This window comes from Bos mutus, chromosome 29, assembly GCF_027580195.1.
Source record: "Bos mutus isolate GX-2022 chromosome 29, NWIPB_WYAK_1.1, whole genome shotgun sequence".
Classification (NCBI taxonomy): Eukaryota; Metazoa; Chordata; class Mammalia; order Artiodactyla; family Bovidae; genus Bos; species Bos mutus.
Window position 1 is genome coordinate 25,269,276 of NC_091645.1, and position 18,463 is coordinate 25,287,738.

An 18,463-nucleotide genomic window follows, 5' to 3' on the forward strand; every position below is an offset into this window, starting at 1 on the left:
CCCCTTTGTCTTGCTTTCCCCTACCCTCAGCTGTCTGCCTGTCCCTCCTGCACCGGGTTCGGTGCTCACGGCCCTGCCGGGGTCCCTCTGACGGCCGCCGTAGCGGCGCGGCCCGGGCCTCGGGGCTTCCGAGAGGAGAAAATCATGAATGAAATGGATGCGGTGCTCCCGCTTCCCCGCCCTCCCTGTCCAGGCAACCTCGGCGCGGGCGCAGTGTCTGCGTGGACTCCAAGCGGAGTTGCGGGGTGCAGGCGCCCGAGACCAGGGTCAGGCAGGGATGAAGGGTCTGTGATCCCGCCCGACTTGGGCCCCGGACGCCGCCGGATCTCCCCGCCCCCCGCCCGCCAGCCCCGCGGGCCCTGCGCAATTCCCGGGGAGCGGCGCAAGCCCGCCCGGGGGCGGGGCGGAGCCGGGGCCGAGGGTGCCGAGCCGACCCGGCGGCTGCGCCCGAGACTCTGCAGCCGAAGCCGGTTTGGCGAGGCGGCCGGGCGAGGGAGCGCGCACGGAGCACGGGACAGAGCGCAGGGCAGACGGACCCACGGACGGACGGACGCCCCCGCAGACGCAGACGCGCAGAGCTCGGCGAGGTCCCCGTCACATACACACATTCACACACTCGCGCTGACACACACAGGGACACACGCACACTCGCGCGCGCACATCCTCCCGCCAGCCTGCCCGCCCGCTCGCCGGCGCCCGGAGCCCTCTGGCCGGTAAGTGCTGCGCCTCAGTCGGCGCCTTTGTGTGGGGAGCTGGGAGGTGGAGGGCGCAGGGTCCCTCCCAGGGAGGCCCGGCAACAGATCTCCTCCAGACCCCCGGGCGGAGAAGCAGGCGCCCGCCCCCGCCACGCCCCCATGGGGCTCCCGACGCCCCCGGACTGGGGGAAGGGTCCTCCAAGCCTGGGAGGGGACCCGGCCCTGGGTAGAGGGGAGGGAGCAGCAGCCACTCCCCACGAAGCTCGTGCGCGGTTCCCGAGAGGGGAGGGATCGCGATGGCGGTCCCGGGTCCGAGCCTCTGCTGCTGTGGCGGGTGCGCGGCTCCTGGCTGCATTACCTCTCCAGGGTCCGAAGCTCCGGGGGGAGGTTGGAGATCGCCGCTAGCCTGCTGGCCTGTTAACCGTGGCTCCCAGCCTTCGCTTCGCCTCCCCCGACCGTGTAGCTTAAACCACCAATTCCCCAACCCACCCCCAAAATGAAAGCCCAGCGCGTTCCCCTCCCCCAGCGTGCCCCTTCTACCGGCTGAGGCCCAGACTCCTGCAAAACCTGGAGATTGCTCGGGTCAGAGTCTGAGGGGCTTACCTTACCAGGGATCGTGTGGCTTTCGAGGGTCAGGACCAGGTGAACCTTGGGAATTCATTTAGCCCCCTCATTCTACAGATGGGGAAACTGAGGCCCAGTGAGGTGGCTTGACCAAGGTCACAGGAGGGTTCAAGGCAAAACCTGCATTAGAATCTAGCGTCCCTGGCTTTCAGACTTACTTCCTCTCCTATACAATTCCATCCTTATCCTCAACGAAACCCTAGAACATAAAAATTTACCCCAGTATATCAGGAAAGTCTTTGTAATTCCACCCTGCCCCCCTCCCCCCTTGGAGCAGTAGGTGCCATTCATTAGCTACCATATTTTCTGTTTAAAAAAAAAAGGCTCTTTCAGCCTCACAGGGGATCTCTTAAGCAGGTACTCAGGTTTGAAATCACTGAAACAGTGTCCTCAGTTGGACCAGGTGATGTTGTGGTTGAGGAGCCATCACCCCCCCACCTTTGACCTGATGAGATGCCTTCCCCCTCACTCCCCACTGCACCTTAAGGGCCTCAGCTTTCTGATCCAACCAAGCTCCCTTCATCATCCCTTTGCAGAGGTCTCCAGGGACTTCCTGTCCGGCCATCTCTCCCTCCTTGAGGTTTGTTCCATGTAGCCTCTAGGTACTGCTGATGGAGCTGCTGGGGAGGCTTGAGTTACAGCCCCATCAGGCTCGGGTGGTGGCTCAGGGCAAGACTCCCCCAAGGGCAGCTGGGTGTCCCCAGAGCTGAACCCAGTACCTGGTGCAGAGAGGTGTCCTGAGAGGTGTGTTGATGGAGTGAGTGCAAGGTGGGTGGTGAATGGATGAAGTCAGTCACCTTTGAAAAGACTGTTGGATGGGGGAGTTGGCAAGGAGGACAGTATTCAGTCTCTAGGGGCCTGAGGCTCTTGTCTCGAGAGCTTCCTTCTTGAGGGAGCAGCCTGGCAAGGAGCAGAGACAGGGTGACCAGCTGGCATCTCTCCAGGAGCCACCACTCATATTGTTGGGTATGTAAATGGCATAGTGCTCCAGAAGCACTATTTGCATAGACTTCATAATGAGCGGTGGCCCCTGAGTTGCAATTGCAATGCGACGTCTCTCACCCTCAGAGTGAAGAGACCTGGGGTCTCCTTCCTGGCTGAACAATTTCAGTGAATGCTTATAACCTCTCTGGGTCTCAATTTCTCCATCCGAAAAATAAGATCATTGGGTTGGAGATTTTCAGGATAGCTTTCAGGTCTAAATTGTTAGTGTGGTGGGGGGAGGGAGGAAGCACTTATTTATATAACTGCTGTGGGCCTGGTTTTCCTCTTCTATTACTCTATGATGAGATCATTTATGTAGGGTACTTAGCACAGTGCCTGGGGCATAGAAAAAACTCGGAATAGGTAGCTATTAATACCATTTAGGTCCTGGCCTTATGGATATACCCTCCACTTCTTCTCTTCTTAAAGATTGCTCAAGGACATGAGATTTTAGATCCTGAAAGGCCCTGTCTCTCAAAAAATCCCTCCTCCACTGATCTATTCCTGGACTTAGGGCTCAGCCAGCCTAGGACATCCATGAAGCTTCCTAGGAGAAGTCGCACTTTTGTTTATCAGTTATTTCACGCCTAAGGGTAATTGAATTTGATCATTTATATACAGTCAAAGTTTTTCTTACAGGCTGTCACTTACATATTTGATCTTATGATATCAGTAGTGTTATTATTCCCACTTTATAGATGGGGAAGTTAAAACTCAGAGTTTAACCTGAACCCTTTCTTCTGCGTCACTTTGCCTATCCTTTCCTGAAACCTGTCCTGAAAGAGACAGCTGACTCCTTGGACAAAGTTGAGAAGGAAGGCTTTATTCTCCTGGAAGATGAGAAGTGGCTTCTTGGAGAAGCTCAGTAGCATTGGAGCTGGGTCTGCATGATTTGTATGGTGGAAGGAAGGAGGAAAATATTACAAATAGTGAAAACAGCAAGAGCAGAGAGCTGGTGGTAGGGGCTTCTAGGACAAGTGTAGAAACTGGAAAGTGGTTCATTCCCACTGGAGCAAAAAGGATAAAAGAGGAGCTGTGAGAAGGAAGACTGGGTAGGAGCGTGGAGGCAGTGGCTGGGGCAGGAGTGTCAAGCCAAGGGCTCGGCCTTTAGTTTTTGAGTAGGGGAGAGACTTGATCAGACATGGCCATTAGGAAACTCACTCTGGCCGCACAGAACAGATTGGAGGAGAGAGCCTGCTGGCAGGGAGCTCAGGTAGGAAACAATGACAGTCCTACAGGTAAGAGATCAGGAGGGTCTGGGCGGGGCGGGGAGCAGGGGAGGCTTGTAAGAATGAGGAGAAAGAGGATTTGATGCAGAGGCCGCAGTGTCACCAGAATCAGCGGTGGACTGGATATGGGAGGAGAGAAGAGAGGAATGAGAAATGATGGCAAGGCTTGGAACCTGAGTGGCCGAGCATCCATTCACAGACAGAGTCCAACAGGAAGGAGAGGGGGAGGCCCAGGAGTGGGGGGCCACGATCTGACCGGGCACCAGAACAACTCCTGCAAAGCTGACTCACTGAGCACCCCAAACTGTCCAAAACCCGTTGCTTCATTCATTATTCACATAGAAACATCTGTTGCGCGAGGTTGTTCTAGACTCTGTAGAGATGCATTGCTAAAAAAGATGAACTACCTCTACCAAGGGAGACAGAAAACATAAGCAAAGTATAACATTTCAAGAGGTGAGCAATACTCTGGAGACAGATAAAACCCATTGAGGGGTGACTGGGGGGAAGAGATTTACCCTTAAATAGAATCATCTTCCAGGAAATGATATTTGAAAGTCCTGAATGGAGTGAGGAGGATACCTTGGGGAAGAGGATTCTAGGAAGAGGAGACCACAAGTGCAAAGGCCCCTGGGTAAGAATAGCTTGGTGTTTTCAGGGGACAGCAAGTGTGGCTATAAAACATAGGCCAAGAGGGAGGGTGGGAAGGAGAAATGGAGGAGAGAGGGGCAGGCCCAGATCACACAGGCCTGAGTAATAAGAAATCACGTGATGTTAATGGGTCCAAGAGAATTAAAGTCCCATTCTCCATGCGTGTTTCATGCCCAGAGAACCAAGCCCGACACTCAGCAGTGGCTCATTAAATAGCTGTCTAACAAGCAGGAAACCACCATTTATGTATGCAGCCTTTTGGTGTTGGTGGTGGTGTTCAGTTGCTCAGTTGTATCCGAATCTTTGCGACCTCATAGACTGCAGCACTCCAGGCTCCTCTGTCCTCCACTATCTCCCCAAGTTTCCTCAAATTCATGTCCATTGAGTTGATGATGCTGTCTAACCTTCTCTTTCTCTTAAAGCCTCATATCTTGGACTGAATAAAGGTATTGTAGCATAGTAAGGTAAGGGCATAGTAAGCTGTGTATGGTCAAAATGATAAAGCTCAGATGATCTGAATATCTGTGATATCATTCACGTTTGAAAGTTTGAGTCAAAAAAAAAAAAAAAAAGAAAGTTTGAGTCATGTCTGCATGTTCAGCGTGACTGTTGACTAAGATGAAATAGTCAAACATACCTGAAATGCTTGTAATACAGTTAAAATGGTAACCTTTTATGGTCTTCCCTCATCCCCTTTCCAGTGCAAATATACAGCCTTTTGGTTTCGTTTCAGATTTTCCCTTGTGTAACTCATGCCCTCAGCCATTTCCCTTAGAGAGATTTTAAATTAACTCACCTGAAGCACAAAGGCCCATATTGTCAGGACGAGGAATTATCATCTTCTTCAATAAATTGACAGATTTCAAAGAAAGCAGAGAGGGCGATGGGGAGAGAGAAACTATTTATAGAAGTATAAATTCTTCAAGCACCTAATTAATTGTTTAAATGGATCTACAAGTAGGAATGGAAAAACTCCAAAAGATGGCTAATCGTTTAAAGCTTTTTGTCTGCATTAAGTTGAACACAGGATATGTGTGAACATTTCAAAATATATGGCACCTTTTACCGAAAATTTAACCCACAGACCAGGAAAGATGTTCTTACCAGGGAGGGTCATCATAGCTCTCCATGTGTGTATATCTGTTCAGTCCAAAGCTTACTTGTAGTTACGTGAGCTGGGTCAAAGTCCTTCCCCTCTCCCATACTGTTTCCCGTCTCTGGGCGGTAAGGCTTGGGTTTCTGGGGCCCTTGAGGACTCAGCACAGTGGTCTGTGATGTCTGCAGGCCCACACTGTCATCTTCCCAGAGGACAGTGACCAGTGTCGCAGCGTCGGGGTGTGGCTCCCTGTGACACTCAGATGATGTGATATACGGGAGGCAGACAGGTGGTCCTGCCACAGAGGAGATTGATGCTTCCACCAAGCAGACAGAACCAGATACTAGGCCGGACCTTCTGAGGGGGCAAGTTGACAGGTAATCTAAATCTGAGAAGCACAGACTGTCTCTAGGTGCCCTGGTCCAAATTCCATCTGATTTCTGCATGTCTTGTCACTTCTAGGAACTGGAAACTCAAGTCAGCTGAAGAAAAAAACACTTAACCCTTTTAATTTTTGCACAGTACCATCACCAAAAAGCTTTTCCTTACCATCAACAGTGGCATTGTGGAAAATAAGGTCTTTCACCATTCTTTAATGTTACCTCCATCTTTTTAGCATCTGGTGAGATATAGGATGAGTACCTTGGCCAGCAATGTCTGGCAAAGCTCCAGAAATCCCAGACTCTTAGAAGAAAGCTTTTCCCACTCAACCGTGGCTGCTGCTGCTGCTAAGTCGCTTCAGTCATGTCCGACCCTGTGCCCACCAGGCTCCCCCATCCCTGGGATTCTCCAGGCAAGAACACTGGAGTGGGTTGCCATTTCCTTCTCCAATGCTTGAAAGTGAAAAGTAAAAGTGAAGTCACTCAGTTGTGTCCGACTCTTAGTAACCCCATGGACTGTAGCCTACCAGGTTCCTCCGTCCGTGGGGTTCTCCAGGCAAGAGCACTGGAGTGGGGTGCCATTGCCTTCTCCACTCAACTGTGGCACTTAGAATCAAAGCCATCTTCCTTCCTGTGTCCCCCCCTTGACACAGTCTAGACTTAAGTTTCTATAGCTGGGGTGCAGCACGTTGAGTTGGGAAGGGATCCCCTCAAGCTAGACACAGGGGATCCACAATTTGTAAGCGAGCAGTGTCTTAGTAAGAATTCCTGACTTTGGCCTAATGAAGGGCATCAACTGTTCTTGACTATATCTGGTTACTGTGATGGCAGCATACAGACCTTCATGTGATGAGATGACTGGTTGAGAGACCTAGAGAGACATACTGTACCAAGCTTTAACATGTCTTTCCTAAGAGTGGAGATGTTCCTTTTCTCCCCCCAATTCTCTGGAAGCCACTCAGGAGGGATTCATTCAGTGAACTTCAGTGGTGGGCAGCATGTGGCTGTCTGGAGTGGACCCAAAGATTTCATCATCTGCCTAGGAGAGTGGTCCAGTCTTTAAAAAAATAAGTTATACCATAAAAATAACAGAACCACACTGTAGAATTAAATGTAAGATGAACTATGATTTTATCTGTCCCATTCTGTTTCTTCTATGGATCTGTATCTTTTAATAGTTGTCTAGTTTTGTACCCAGCATTTTTTACTTAACGTTTTCTCATAACTTTTGTGTTCATGCATGACCTTCTTCCATCCTCAGTGGTTTTACCATACTTTACTTAGCCATTTCTTATTTGGTGAACATACGCAGTAGTGAACATCTTTACAAACACAGCTCTTCCATCTCAGATTCTCAAGGCTTCTGATATAACCATCCCCAAGAGGGTGGACAGGACGGGACTGCTGGGGAGGGGGGAAGAGGAGCATGCGATTAAAGAACGTGTCGATGCAGGTTGATTTCATGGATGCTGATGACATGGCCCTGGATCCTGAGGTGGAAAGAAAACAGTGGATACCAGAGCTGGAGCCAAGGAAAGGCTGGAGAGGGAGACTATGGGCCAGGAGGCCAGAGTCACAGGCCTTGAGGGTGTGATAGAGGGGTGTCAGATTTCAGATGGAGTCCCTCCAGCGGTTTGATGATTTGGTTTGGGGTGCCTTTTTTAAATTAGGAAGCAATACATAAAATGTACTACTGTAACCATTCTAAGTATATAGTTTAGTAGCATTAAATGCATTCATATTGTAGTACAGCCATTGTCACCATCTATCCATAGAACTCTTCACATCGCAAAACTGAACCTCTGTACCCATTAAACAATGACTCCTCATTCCCCCTACCCCAGTCTCTGATAACCTCTTTCTATTTCCACATGTTCTAGGTACCGTCTATAAGTGGGATCATATGCCATTCGTCCTTTCGTGGCTAGCTTATTTCACTTAGCATATTTTCAGTGTTCACCCAGGTTGTACCCTGTGCCAGAATTTCCTTCCTTTTTAAGACTGAGTAATAGTCCATTGTATGTATGTGCCACATTTGTTCAGCCATTCATCTGTCGATGGACACCGGGGTTGCTTCTGCCTTCTGGATATTGTGAATAATGCTGTTATGCACTTTGACATACAGGTACCTACTTGAGCCCGTGCTTCCCATTATTTGGGGTCCAGGCCTAGAAGTGGAATTGCTAGATCAAATGATACGTCTATATTTAACTTTTTGAGGAACCACAGGGTGGTTTTTATTAAGGATTTTTGGGTACTCATTGAAAAAGACCACTAAATGAAGTTTTAGGAGTGGAGGGTCCAGGAAGAAACCATTAATTTTTCTAAGTAAATGTTGTGTAGGTTTCTCCATGGCGTTGGAGGGAAGAGAGAAAAGGGAACAGAATACAAATGAATCCACCCTCCATTTCTGAGGAATTATGGTGATTTAGAGGCATCGTGGGTGGAAAAAGAGAGCTCTCAGGAGAGATCTTTCGGAATTGGGATTCATTCACACATGCAGGTATTTACTGCGCCAGGAAATCAACCTGCCGTGGGGACCCTGCCCACAGGAGCTTGTGTGTGTCTGTTGGGGTCACCAGTGAGTATCCAGACAACAATGGCCTGTACAGATGCCCACTCTGGTAGTCATAAGTACTAACGTTTCTGAGTGCTTACTACGTTATCTCACTGATCTTTTATCACAGTTCATTGCAGAAAAGTTTTTATTGTTCTCAGTGTATTGATAAAGACTCAGAGAGTTTAAGTAACTTGCCAGAAACACACAGCAAGTAAGTGGCAGAGCAGGAATTCACACTTAGGTATGTAACTGTGCCCTGGTGATGAGCTGAGGGTTCTGGGGACCCAGGACAGACACCTGCTCAGTGTGGAGGTCAGAGAAGGCTTCCTGAAGGAAGGGGTCAGGTGAGCATTTTGGTGGGAGCTGGCTGTGTTCTTCTGTGGCTCATGATTTCAGAACATGGTTTTTGGTAGGAGCAGTGGCAGCATCCAGCCCTGCTTCCTGTGCCTCTGGTCACCCAGGGTGCCCCCAACTCCCACCTGCTCCTGCTCCACTGAGACTACGTTTCAGAGGAAGACGCTCAGAGTCAGCATCCCCGGTGCTTATCGAGGCAGGGAGGCCAGCATGGGGCCTGTCCTTTTCCCTCTGACATTTGCTGCCTCTGACTCCCTTAGCTGCTCTCCTTCCAACCCCTTCTGGGATGCCTTAGAGGGACAACCCAGGGTGCCTCCCAGGTCTGGGCAGCATTGGGCCAGTGGGCTGGAGTTGGCCAAATACAAGGCCCAGGAGTGGCAGTGGAAGTCACATATCCACCTCTGTGTCACTTCACACCCAAGATACCTGGACCTGTGGGCTCCCATCACCTCAAAGCCCTGCCTTCCCAGAACCCAGAAGTAGCCAGTTCTCTCTGCTCTTTGAACCTCTTGTAGCTCCCTGAGGCCTACAGCAGTGTTTCTAACAAGGACTCTGCTGGTCTGTAGGTGGGGAGTTCTTTATTATGACAGCATCCCTGGCCACTCCCCTGAATATTCCCCAGGAGCACCCTTCAGTCATCATGACAACTGAGAATGCTCACACGCATTTGAAGGTCGGTTTTATGAGCAGGAAGATGTACATTCAGCATTGCATTCAGCAAGTTTTGATGACTATATGAAGTAGAATAACCATCACCAGGATTGAGATGTGGGACGTTTCCATCACCTCTCAGAGTTCCTTCTTTCTCCGTCAGTCAGTACCCGCCCTCAGAGGGAACCGTCCTCGCCATTTCTGTCACTGAAGATGACTTTTGTCTGTTCTTGATCTTGGTATAAATGAACTCAGGTAGCGTGTGGTCTTTGTGTCATAAGTAGTTTTTGAAATCCATCTGTATTGTTACACCCCCACTCTCCCTGACACGCAGATCTGTAAATGCCAACTAGAATGGCAGTCCTCGCCTTTATCCTACCGAGGGAAAGTGGGCTGTGAGTTACAGCCCACTTTGGGGGGCTGTGAAAGTGGGAAAGTGAGTTACAGTCTGTGTGTGTTCGCAGGATGCCCGAAGCCCTCAGCCGTGGGAAATGAGGCCCCCTCCTGCCCACTGTCCAGCCACACTGAGGGGCCCTGTCCCAGCTCGCCTTGCCCTTTCACTTCTGGCCTCTGCTGCTGCAGTGTTCTCTGCCTGGAATACCCTCTGCGCAGTCTGGTGAGCTCTCTGGGTCCTTTGGTCCTTGGGATGCTCAGACATCAATTCCCTGTGCAGCTTCCTGGATTTTCCCGCTGTGCCCTCCCAGGCACCCATGTCCCACAGCCTCCATTGACATTTAGCACCTATTCCACTCTGCTCACAGGACTGCAAGCTGGTTGAGGGCAGGACTGGGGTTTAGTCATCTGTATATCCTCATGGGTCCAGCACACAGAGCCTGATAGTAAAGAAACATTTAAGATTAAAGCAGATGCTGTCTCAAGATTACTTCGAGGCAAATTGGGTCTAAAACAGCTGTGCAAAATATATCCCCAAACCACCCTCTGAAATTGATCAAAGAAAGGTGATGGAAAAAAGAGTGTAATCTCTGACCACAAATGGTAAATGTAGCATTAAACTCAACTACAATGAGGCAGAGACCTCAGCCCTTGCCTAGAGGATCTGGATTCATGGGAAATCCATGGGCGTTAATAAGTGCAAAGTAATACAGCTCAGGGAGTCAAGGGGATGGGCAAAAGAGTAGAGCCAATCAAGGAAGGCTGCCTGGAGGAGGTGAGTTCCAAAGGTTTTTCAAAGAGAGGAGTCTGTTGAGCCACAGTTACATAATCAAGAGTAATCTATAGAAAGCCTTAAAGCATGAGCCAAGGCAGCCTGGATCATGGCCTGATCTGTCTTCTTGTGACTCTGGTCCTAAGTCTCACATAGGTCCCCTTCCTTCACCTTTCACTCCTTTTCATTCACTTCTTCCTTCCCTCTTTTCTCCTATTTAATCTCCTTCGCATCTCCTTTACAAACTTGAATGTGCAGAAGGAGCTGGATGTACATTGCTTGGCCTTCCATCCTGTCCTCGGTGTACTGGACTCCCCATCTTAGAAGAGACAGAAGGAGACCCATCCCCTGTCCCTCCTACCCCCAGCTTGGGCAGCTCACAACAGTCAAGGTTCTGGGCAAGAGAGCCAGGGAGTGGCCCAGGCTGGAGTGTGGTCCATTGCCGGGTGCCGAGTTACAGATCAAAACACTAGGGAAAGAATTCAGCTGGAAGAGACGTCAGTGTGCGCTGGATTCCCTGGGGAGGTTTCCCAGAGGCGGCGTGAGCTTCGGCAGGCCCTGGCCACAGCTCAGGGGAGAGGAGCAGAGGGGCCTGTCCAGGACGGAGGACCAGGGAGACACGGGCTGAGAAGCAACAGTGAGGGTGGCTGGGGGCTGGGGCAGTGTTCATGATGGAAGACGATCTGGGGAGCCCCATGAAGTTGGGTTTTCAGCTCTTTATGCCCCACCTTCCTCTGGGCCCTGTGTCTGACCCAGGGGACCCCGAAACCACCAAGGGCTCTCCAAAGGGGAGAGAGCAGTTCTACCAGAGAGGCCCCGTTCATCCTCAAGGTAGCATCTTCAGCATTGCTCTCCTTAGCTCCAGGACACCTGGCAGAGCCTAAGGACAAAGGAAACAGAGCTTTGCAGCTGATGGCACCACCTGCTATGGAGGGCAGGAGCGGCTTGGAGGGGCCTGGGAGAGGCAGCTTTGAAGCAGGTCAGCGTGGTGACAGGGAGGCTGTCAGCCCCGGTGGCCTCGTCCTTTCTCTGCCTCAGTCACTTCCACCATCTTTACCATAAGCTTGTGACCGGCAGCTCCTATTGCTTCCGCAGCCCAGAGGAAGAAACCGAGGCTCAAAGAAGCTAGGACACAGGTCCAGGACCCCGTGGGGACAAGGTGGCAGAGCACAGCGTTTCAGCCAGGTCTCTCGGCCTCCGAATCCATCCTTTTTGCAGAGGACCGTGGCTGCCTTAAGGTGTGTGACCTCAGAACATCCAGTCTGCTGTGTTTTGAGGGATTCTCCCAGCAACTGAAGGCTTGGTCACAGCCCTCCCCCGGCCCCTGGTCTCTAGACCCTTTTCAGCCTTGAATTCTGGCTTCTTTTTTCCTCTTTCCTATTCCATTCAACTTCCTGGCTCATACAGTGTCCTCTCTCCTAGCAAAGCTGCCTCAGACCCAGCTCACGTTTCCAAACAGTTTCCATCTTGTGTCCCCCCCAGGCTCTGATTGGGTCTCAGTTTTGCCTGATTCTTTTACCAAACCCTGAAGTGCCAGCATCTTCCCAACCTGAGCACAGAAGGGCTACCTGAGAGGCTGAGGGTGGGGGCCCTGATGGAGGACTAGACCCCACAGTGAGGTGTGGCAGGAGCCAGAGTTCTCCCTAGCCGCAGGTGGGAACAGACCTAGCTCTGTACCCCAGCCCCCTCCTTTCCAAGTGTGTACGAGCCCTATGAGAGGTGGTTCTGTGGGTGATGGAGAGCGGAGCAGATGCCAGACAGGATCTTCATGGACAATCCAGAGCAACGCACAGGTGGCCCTGGCATTCAGGCCCAAGGTTGGCATCAGGGACATCTAGGGCTAAAACCAGAGGCAGGTAGAGATCAGAAGCCCAGAATCATTTGCGATCAGGGTGTGTGTGTCACCAGCACTGGCTAGGTCAGGATTCTAGTTCCGTTTGGAGAGGGCAGAGCTGCAAGAGTGGACAAGGCCTCAGTCCTAGAAGGAAGATGACCAAGACAGAGATTGTGCCTGCCAGGGCATCAGGCGGAAGGCCAGGCGCTGGGATGGGGCCAGTGTCAGAGCCGGATGAGCAAGAGTGAGACTGAGTGTTGTGGAAATAATAGTTAACGCTTAAATGAGCCTCCTTGGTAGCTCAGTGGTAGAGAACCTGCCTGCTAATGCAGGAGGTGCGGGTTTGCTCCCTGGGTCAGGAAGATCCTCTGGAGAAGGAAATGACAACCCACTCTAATATTCTTGCACGGGAAATCCCATGGACAGAGGAGCCTGGCAGGCTGCAGTCCATGCGGTCGCAAAAGGGTTGGACACGACTTAGTGACTAAACAGTAACAAGAGCATTTATGTAGTGCATTCTGTGCTACTGGTCCGTTTTGCAGATGAGAAAACTGAGGCACCAAGCGTTTGAGTCAAACTTCTGATCTCTTCCAAGACTGGCAGCATGGCCCCTCACATTCATAGTTTGACATCAGCCATGGTGGGAGCATTTACACCAGGGAAATTGGCAAATGCCACAAATTATAGCTTTTAAAATTTTTATTTTTTTTCTGAGAACCAGTTTGTTAGCATACCACTAAGCTCAGAGGGTAAAGAATCCACCTGCAATGCAGGAGATCTGGGTTCGATCCCTGGGTTGGGAAGATTCCCATGGAGAAGGGAACAGCTACCCTCTCTAGTATTCTTGCCTAGAGAAATCCATGGACAGAGGAGCCTGTGACCATGGGGTCACAAAGAGTCGGACACGACTGAGCGACTTTCACTTCACTTCAGGCTCATTCCAGAGCCTCCATGAACCTCACCTGTGGGTGAGAAGGCTTGTATTAACGGAAAAGCAGGCAACACCTGCCACACTAGATGATGAGAGCCTTTTCAAGAGCTTACTGGACCCTGTCTAAGCATTTTACATGCATCTCATGTAAAAACTTCACGTAAGGATCAGCATTCATTCAGTCTCCCTGAGACCCTCTGAAGTGTAGACACTGCTTTCCCTATTTCACAGATCAGGAGACTGAGCTGCGGAGAAGTCAAGCATCTTATCTAAGATCAGGCAGTCAGTGAGGCAGCACTGACTCAGACTTGGCCGCCCAATCCCAAAGCCTGTGCTTTGTGGCGTTTTTGATGAGCCATTTATACACACTCAAACCCTAGCCCTATTTTCATTTATTTTTCTCAAGAATAGATCTTGAGTATCTTCCTGGTGCCAGACAGAGTATTAAGTGAGGAGATAGGAACGTCCACATCAGAGGCCATGCACCTGGTGGCTTCAATAAAGCCTGGGTCTGGGGTGGAGGCAAACTGAGTTTGAAGCCTGCTTCTGTTTGAACCATCTGGATGACCTTGAGCAAGTGACTCAGTCTCTCCAAGTCCTCATCTCCACATGTGTAGGAGGGGCTGACAACTGTGTTTAGCTCACAAGGCTGTGGTGAGAGATGAGTGATGTAATACATGTACAGTATTGGCACGGTATCCAACACTCCCTAAGCACTCGGTAAAAGGAAGCTGCCGTGATTACAGTCCACAGGTTTGTGTTTGGGTCGCTCCGTGTGAGGTGCGGATACAGGGCATCAGGAGATAACCACCAAGGGACTTCCCTGGTGGTCTAGTGGTTAAGATTCCTCCACTGGGTTCAGTCTCTGGTCGGAGAACTAAGATCCTGCATGCCACGTGGCATGGCCAAGAAAAATAAAATAATTTAAAAATAATCAGTTATTTCTAAGGGAGTCAGGGAGAGTACTGCTGAGGCCACATTTGAACAGGGTCTTGAAAGGGTCTTAAAGTGTTTTTTCAAGCAGAGAGGGGAAACGGGTGCTTTTCCCTGAAGGGCGAAGTGCATTCCAAGGCATCCCGAGTAGAAGCGAGCATCTAACAGAAAGGAAACATAAAAACACTCCCCTCCCAAGAGATGTGATCACGCCTTCACATTTGTAACTGTCTGTTTCCTCCTTGTAAATTAAACTGTATACCTTGGGTGGAGAAAGAGGGGGCCGAAGTGGGGCGTTTTCAGAATCTTGGAGAGCAGAGGATTAAACCAGATGACCTTTCAGCCCTGAAATCCCACTCTTCGATTGAACATCTTCTGGTCCTGTCCACCACACAGATACACCTGTCCGCAGTAGATACTGACCCACACAGGGGAGCTGGGCCTGTGTCAGTCACTGACTGGGGTGGGAAAGCTCCCCTTTCCCCACCCTCTACCCCCGACTCCGGCTCCCCCCCAGCCCCACCCATGGACCAAAGCCTGTTTCCCTGCCGCTGGGAGTGCCCTCTGCTGGTTTCCCTGCTCCACCAGCGCTGCCTCATCAAACCTTGATACCTAACCCTAACCCCAAATCAAAACTTGAGACCTTAAGCAAAGACCCTTAAATGTCATTAAATTCATGTTTTGTTTTTTTTTTAATTTTCATTTGTGGATGCTGTGACTCGGACTGGAGGAAATGACTGGCCTAGGGTCACACGCTGGACTAGAGCCCAGGGCTGCTGTGCCCTTGGCCGTGGAGCACATGTGTTCCTCCAGTCATGGAGCACTGCTGCTACCATCACGCACACTCTCCACTCCAGCCAGTCTCCCAAGGCGGGCTCTCTGGGCTGCTGCTCCAGGTGGAGCAACCTGAGGCCAGGGTCCAGGGCAGGGCTTCCTTCTGTTCCTGGGGAGGACGTACGAGGTAATGGCCCTGCAGCTGTGAACTCCTTCGGATCCCTGGGGACAGGAGTCTCCCCCTCCGGCTCCTTCACTAAGTCACCTGCTGTGTGAATCAAGCTGAGTCACTTCACCACCTGAGCCTCAGTTTCTTCATCTGTAAAATGGGCGTGCTGCCCCCAAAGACCTAGGTGAGGATTGTTTCAAAGAACATGTGCAAGGTAACTGCTGTTTCGTTCACATTCACTCTCTTCCTATTTTCAGAGTGTTGTTTTCAACGAAGACCAAAAGCCAGAAGAGAAGAGAGCTGAGGACTATGGGCAGCAAGAGGCAGACCTGTTACTACTAGCTGTGTGCCCTTGGGCAGGTCACTGGACTTCTCTGAATCTCCATTTCCTCATCTAGAAACTACAAGGTAATGATTGTATGTTCCTCCTAGGGCCATTGTGAAGATTAAGGTCTGCCTTACGTCTCTGGAAAGAAGGGGAGGGAGGAGGAGAACACAAACGAAGAACATGACAAATGAGCACTCGGAAGATGTCCCCGTCCACACTCCCTTCCCATGTGCCCCTGTCAGACTGAATTTCTTTCCAGTCGTTTGAGCGTGCCCCGCTTCCTCTCAACTCCGGGCCCCTTCACGGGCCTCCCTTCGGCCTGGAACACCCCAGCTGCTGCTCTGTCACTCCACAAGGCCTGACCTCTCCTTCATGTCCCCTCATCGGTTCCTTCCTGCGAACCTACCCCGACTCTCCTGCCAGTCTCGGGGCCTCACCGGCAGCCCCCACACCTGGCACTTCTCCCATCAAACAGGCCACCTGTGTTCCCTTGCCTTTTGCTTCCCTGTACTCCCCCTCTGTGCTCTGAGAGCCTGCACTTTGCTGTATCCCCAGGGCCTCACCCTGTGGCCCACACATAGTAGGTGTTTGGTAAGCACTAGTGTTTGGTCATGGAGAAGGCAATGGCACCCCACTCCAGCACTCTTGCCTGGAAAATCACATGGACAGAGGAGCTTGGTAGGCTGCAGTCCATGGGGTCACTAGGAGTCAGACCCGACTGAGCAACTTCACTTTCACTTTTCACTTTCATCATTGGAGAAGGAAATGGCAACCCACTCCAGTGTTCTTGCCTGGAGAGTCCCAGGGACGGGGGAGCCTGGTGGGCTGCCGTCTATGGGGTCGCACAGAGTTGGATACAACTGAAGCGGCTTAGCAGCAGCAGCAGTGTTTGGTCATCACTAGTCAAGCGCATGAGTGTTCCAGACCCTGAATCAGATTCACGTGAAAGATGGAAAACTCTTTCCATCTTGCCCAGCCCCCACCCCTTTGCTGCCTGGGCCTCTCCAGCACCCCTTCGTCTCCCCTTCCCTTGGCTGTCTGCCACGCCCACGCCGCTGTCTCCCACGAGCAGAGCAAGGTGGAGAAGGCGTCATCATTCATCAGGGCACGTCCCAAGCAGAGGACTCACAGACCCTGTGTTTGGGATCCAGAGCGCTCTGAGTTTGCAGTCTGCTCAGACGTGGGGACAGATGGCTGGACAGTGGACAGCTGGGCAGGGAGGGTAGGCAGCTTGGCAGGATGGAAATAGCAGTGAACTAAGCATTGGAAGTCCTGGGCTCGCCTATCTGTTCCACGAGTTTGCTGCACGCATCGGTCTGAGCACTGTGGGTGCCAGCAACAGAAACTGACAGACTTGCGCAGGAAAGCTGCTTGTCAGAAGGCTTTGGGGTGTGACACAGGATGACAGGTAACTGACCTCTGGTCTTGGGCCGTCCCTGCGGCAAGGGACTGGCAGAGCACCTGGGGAAGAGAGAGGCAACTCCCGAAAGGGAATCGGGATTTTTAAGTGCCTGAAAACAGTTGTTCACACCCTTTGTGACCTGAGGCAAGTACTGAATCTCTCTTGCCTTTGTTTCTCTTTGGGGATATCCTAAAGCCAGCCTCTCTCCTCCATTCACATCTCGTGTGCTTTGTCCAGAGAAAACTTTCTGCCCTGGCCCCAGACGATATCTCTCCCCATCCAGACATTAGGGGATGGTGATGAGGAGGTGAATGAACACCTATGTGCTTCCCTGCCACCGCCCTGGGAAGGAAGGCGAGGTCGCTCCACCTGTCCACTCTAAAGCACGTGGCTCATTTGCAGGAGGCGGTCAGCCTGGTTCTCCATGAAGCAAGCATGTCCTCTGCCCCTGCACACTGAAGTGCTGATGAGAACCTGGGTGGCATTCTGGGTCCCTTTCTGACCATGATATGGCCATCTTCTCCAGGTTGGGAAGCTCCTGGCCAGGTTCTGCCCACCCAGAACCCTCAAAACCACTACCCCTAAGACCCTGCCACTGCCCTCCATCTGACCTTTAATGTGTACATCAACAGGCTTGGGCCCTGAACACCTGGAATGCAGGGGTGGCTGATGGGGTGAATGTGCTCTCAAGTCACTGCTCGGGGAGGCAGGTGCACAAACAGCTAACTACAGCAGCAGAATAAAGTCAGAGGCAGAGAGGAGTAAGAGCCAGTGTGGGGTGGGAGTGGAGATGGGAGAGCTTAATTCTTCCCTGGAGATCAGGAGGTGCTTCATGAAAGAGGTGATGGGGAGAATTAGTAAAATTTGACAGGAGGGGGAAAAGAAACATCAAGCTAAGGTAACAGCATGAACAGAGGCCTGGAAGTCGGAGTGGACAGGTTTGGTCCTGAGGACATGGCCGTGTAGTGGGATTCAAGCTTTGGGAGGTGGTGGAGACTCCGTGTGGACACTTTGGGGTGTCTAGAGCCTAGAGCCATTGTCCCCAACCTTCTTAGTGCCAGGGATCAGTTTCATGGAAGACAGTTTCTCCACGGATGGGGGCAGGAGTGGTGTTGGGATGATTCAAGCACATCACGGTTATTGTGCACTTTATTTCTTTTTTTTTTTTTTTTTGCACTTTATTTCTATTTATTCTTTATTTCTACGTATTCTTTATTCATCCGCTTCACCTCGGACCATCAGGCATTAGATCCCAAATGTTGGAGACCCCTGCTCTAGCGAGCCCTGGGAGCCCCAGGAGCAGGAAACCCAAGGTAGAAGGCATATCTGCCTGGGATTGGGTGAGGAGGTTCCTGGGGGCTCAGCCTCCCACCCAGAGATGCTGGCTTCAGCATCCCAGCTCCTCCTCACCCACCTGGGAGGAGAGTGCAGACTCCTCTGCCTCCCTCCCCAAACCTGTCAGCTGTTTCTCTGCATGCATCCTGGGCAAAGCTGACATCCACTCCAGGATGTCTCCTAAGAGCACCCACACATCCACCGTCCCACCCTCCAGGCAGAGGTGATGTGCCCACAGTCCCTCCCAGGCAGGCCTCTGTTAACACTCTTCACCCAGTCCCCAGTGTTACCTGATCTGTCTCCCCCATCGGCCACGAGCTCCTGGAAAATAAGGTGGGCTGGTCCAGGCTGAGTCTCCAGCACCCCGC

The 18,463-nt window shown here is 51.4% G+C and overlaps 1 protein-coding gene across 3 annotated transcripts in view; it reads left to right on the forward strand.

The window, feature by feature from the left end:
- The first annotated feature begins 289 nt into the window (after nt 1-289).
- Nucleotides 290-18,463, forward strand: part of PTPN5 (protein tyrosine phosphatase non-receptor type 5) — a 58,875-nt gene continuing 40,701 nt past the window's right edge. Inside the window, exons 1-2 of one of the 3 annotated variants that reach the window (XM_070365095.1) lie at nt 290-713; nt 15,288-15,438. The gene's annotated coding sequence lies outside the window, so the exon portion shown is untranslated. Of the gene's footprint in view, nt 714-4,085; nt 4,167-15,287; nt 15,439-18,463 lie in introns of those variants that run through there. The other 2 variants (XM_070365098.1, XM_070365096.1) reach the window with 2 other exon arrangements.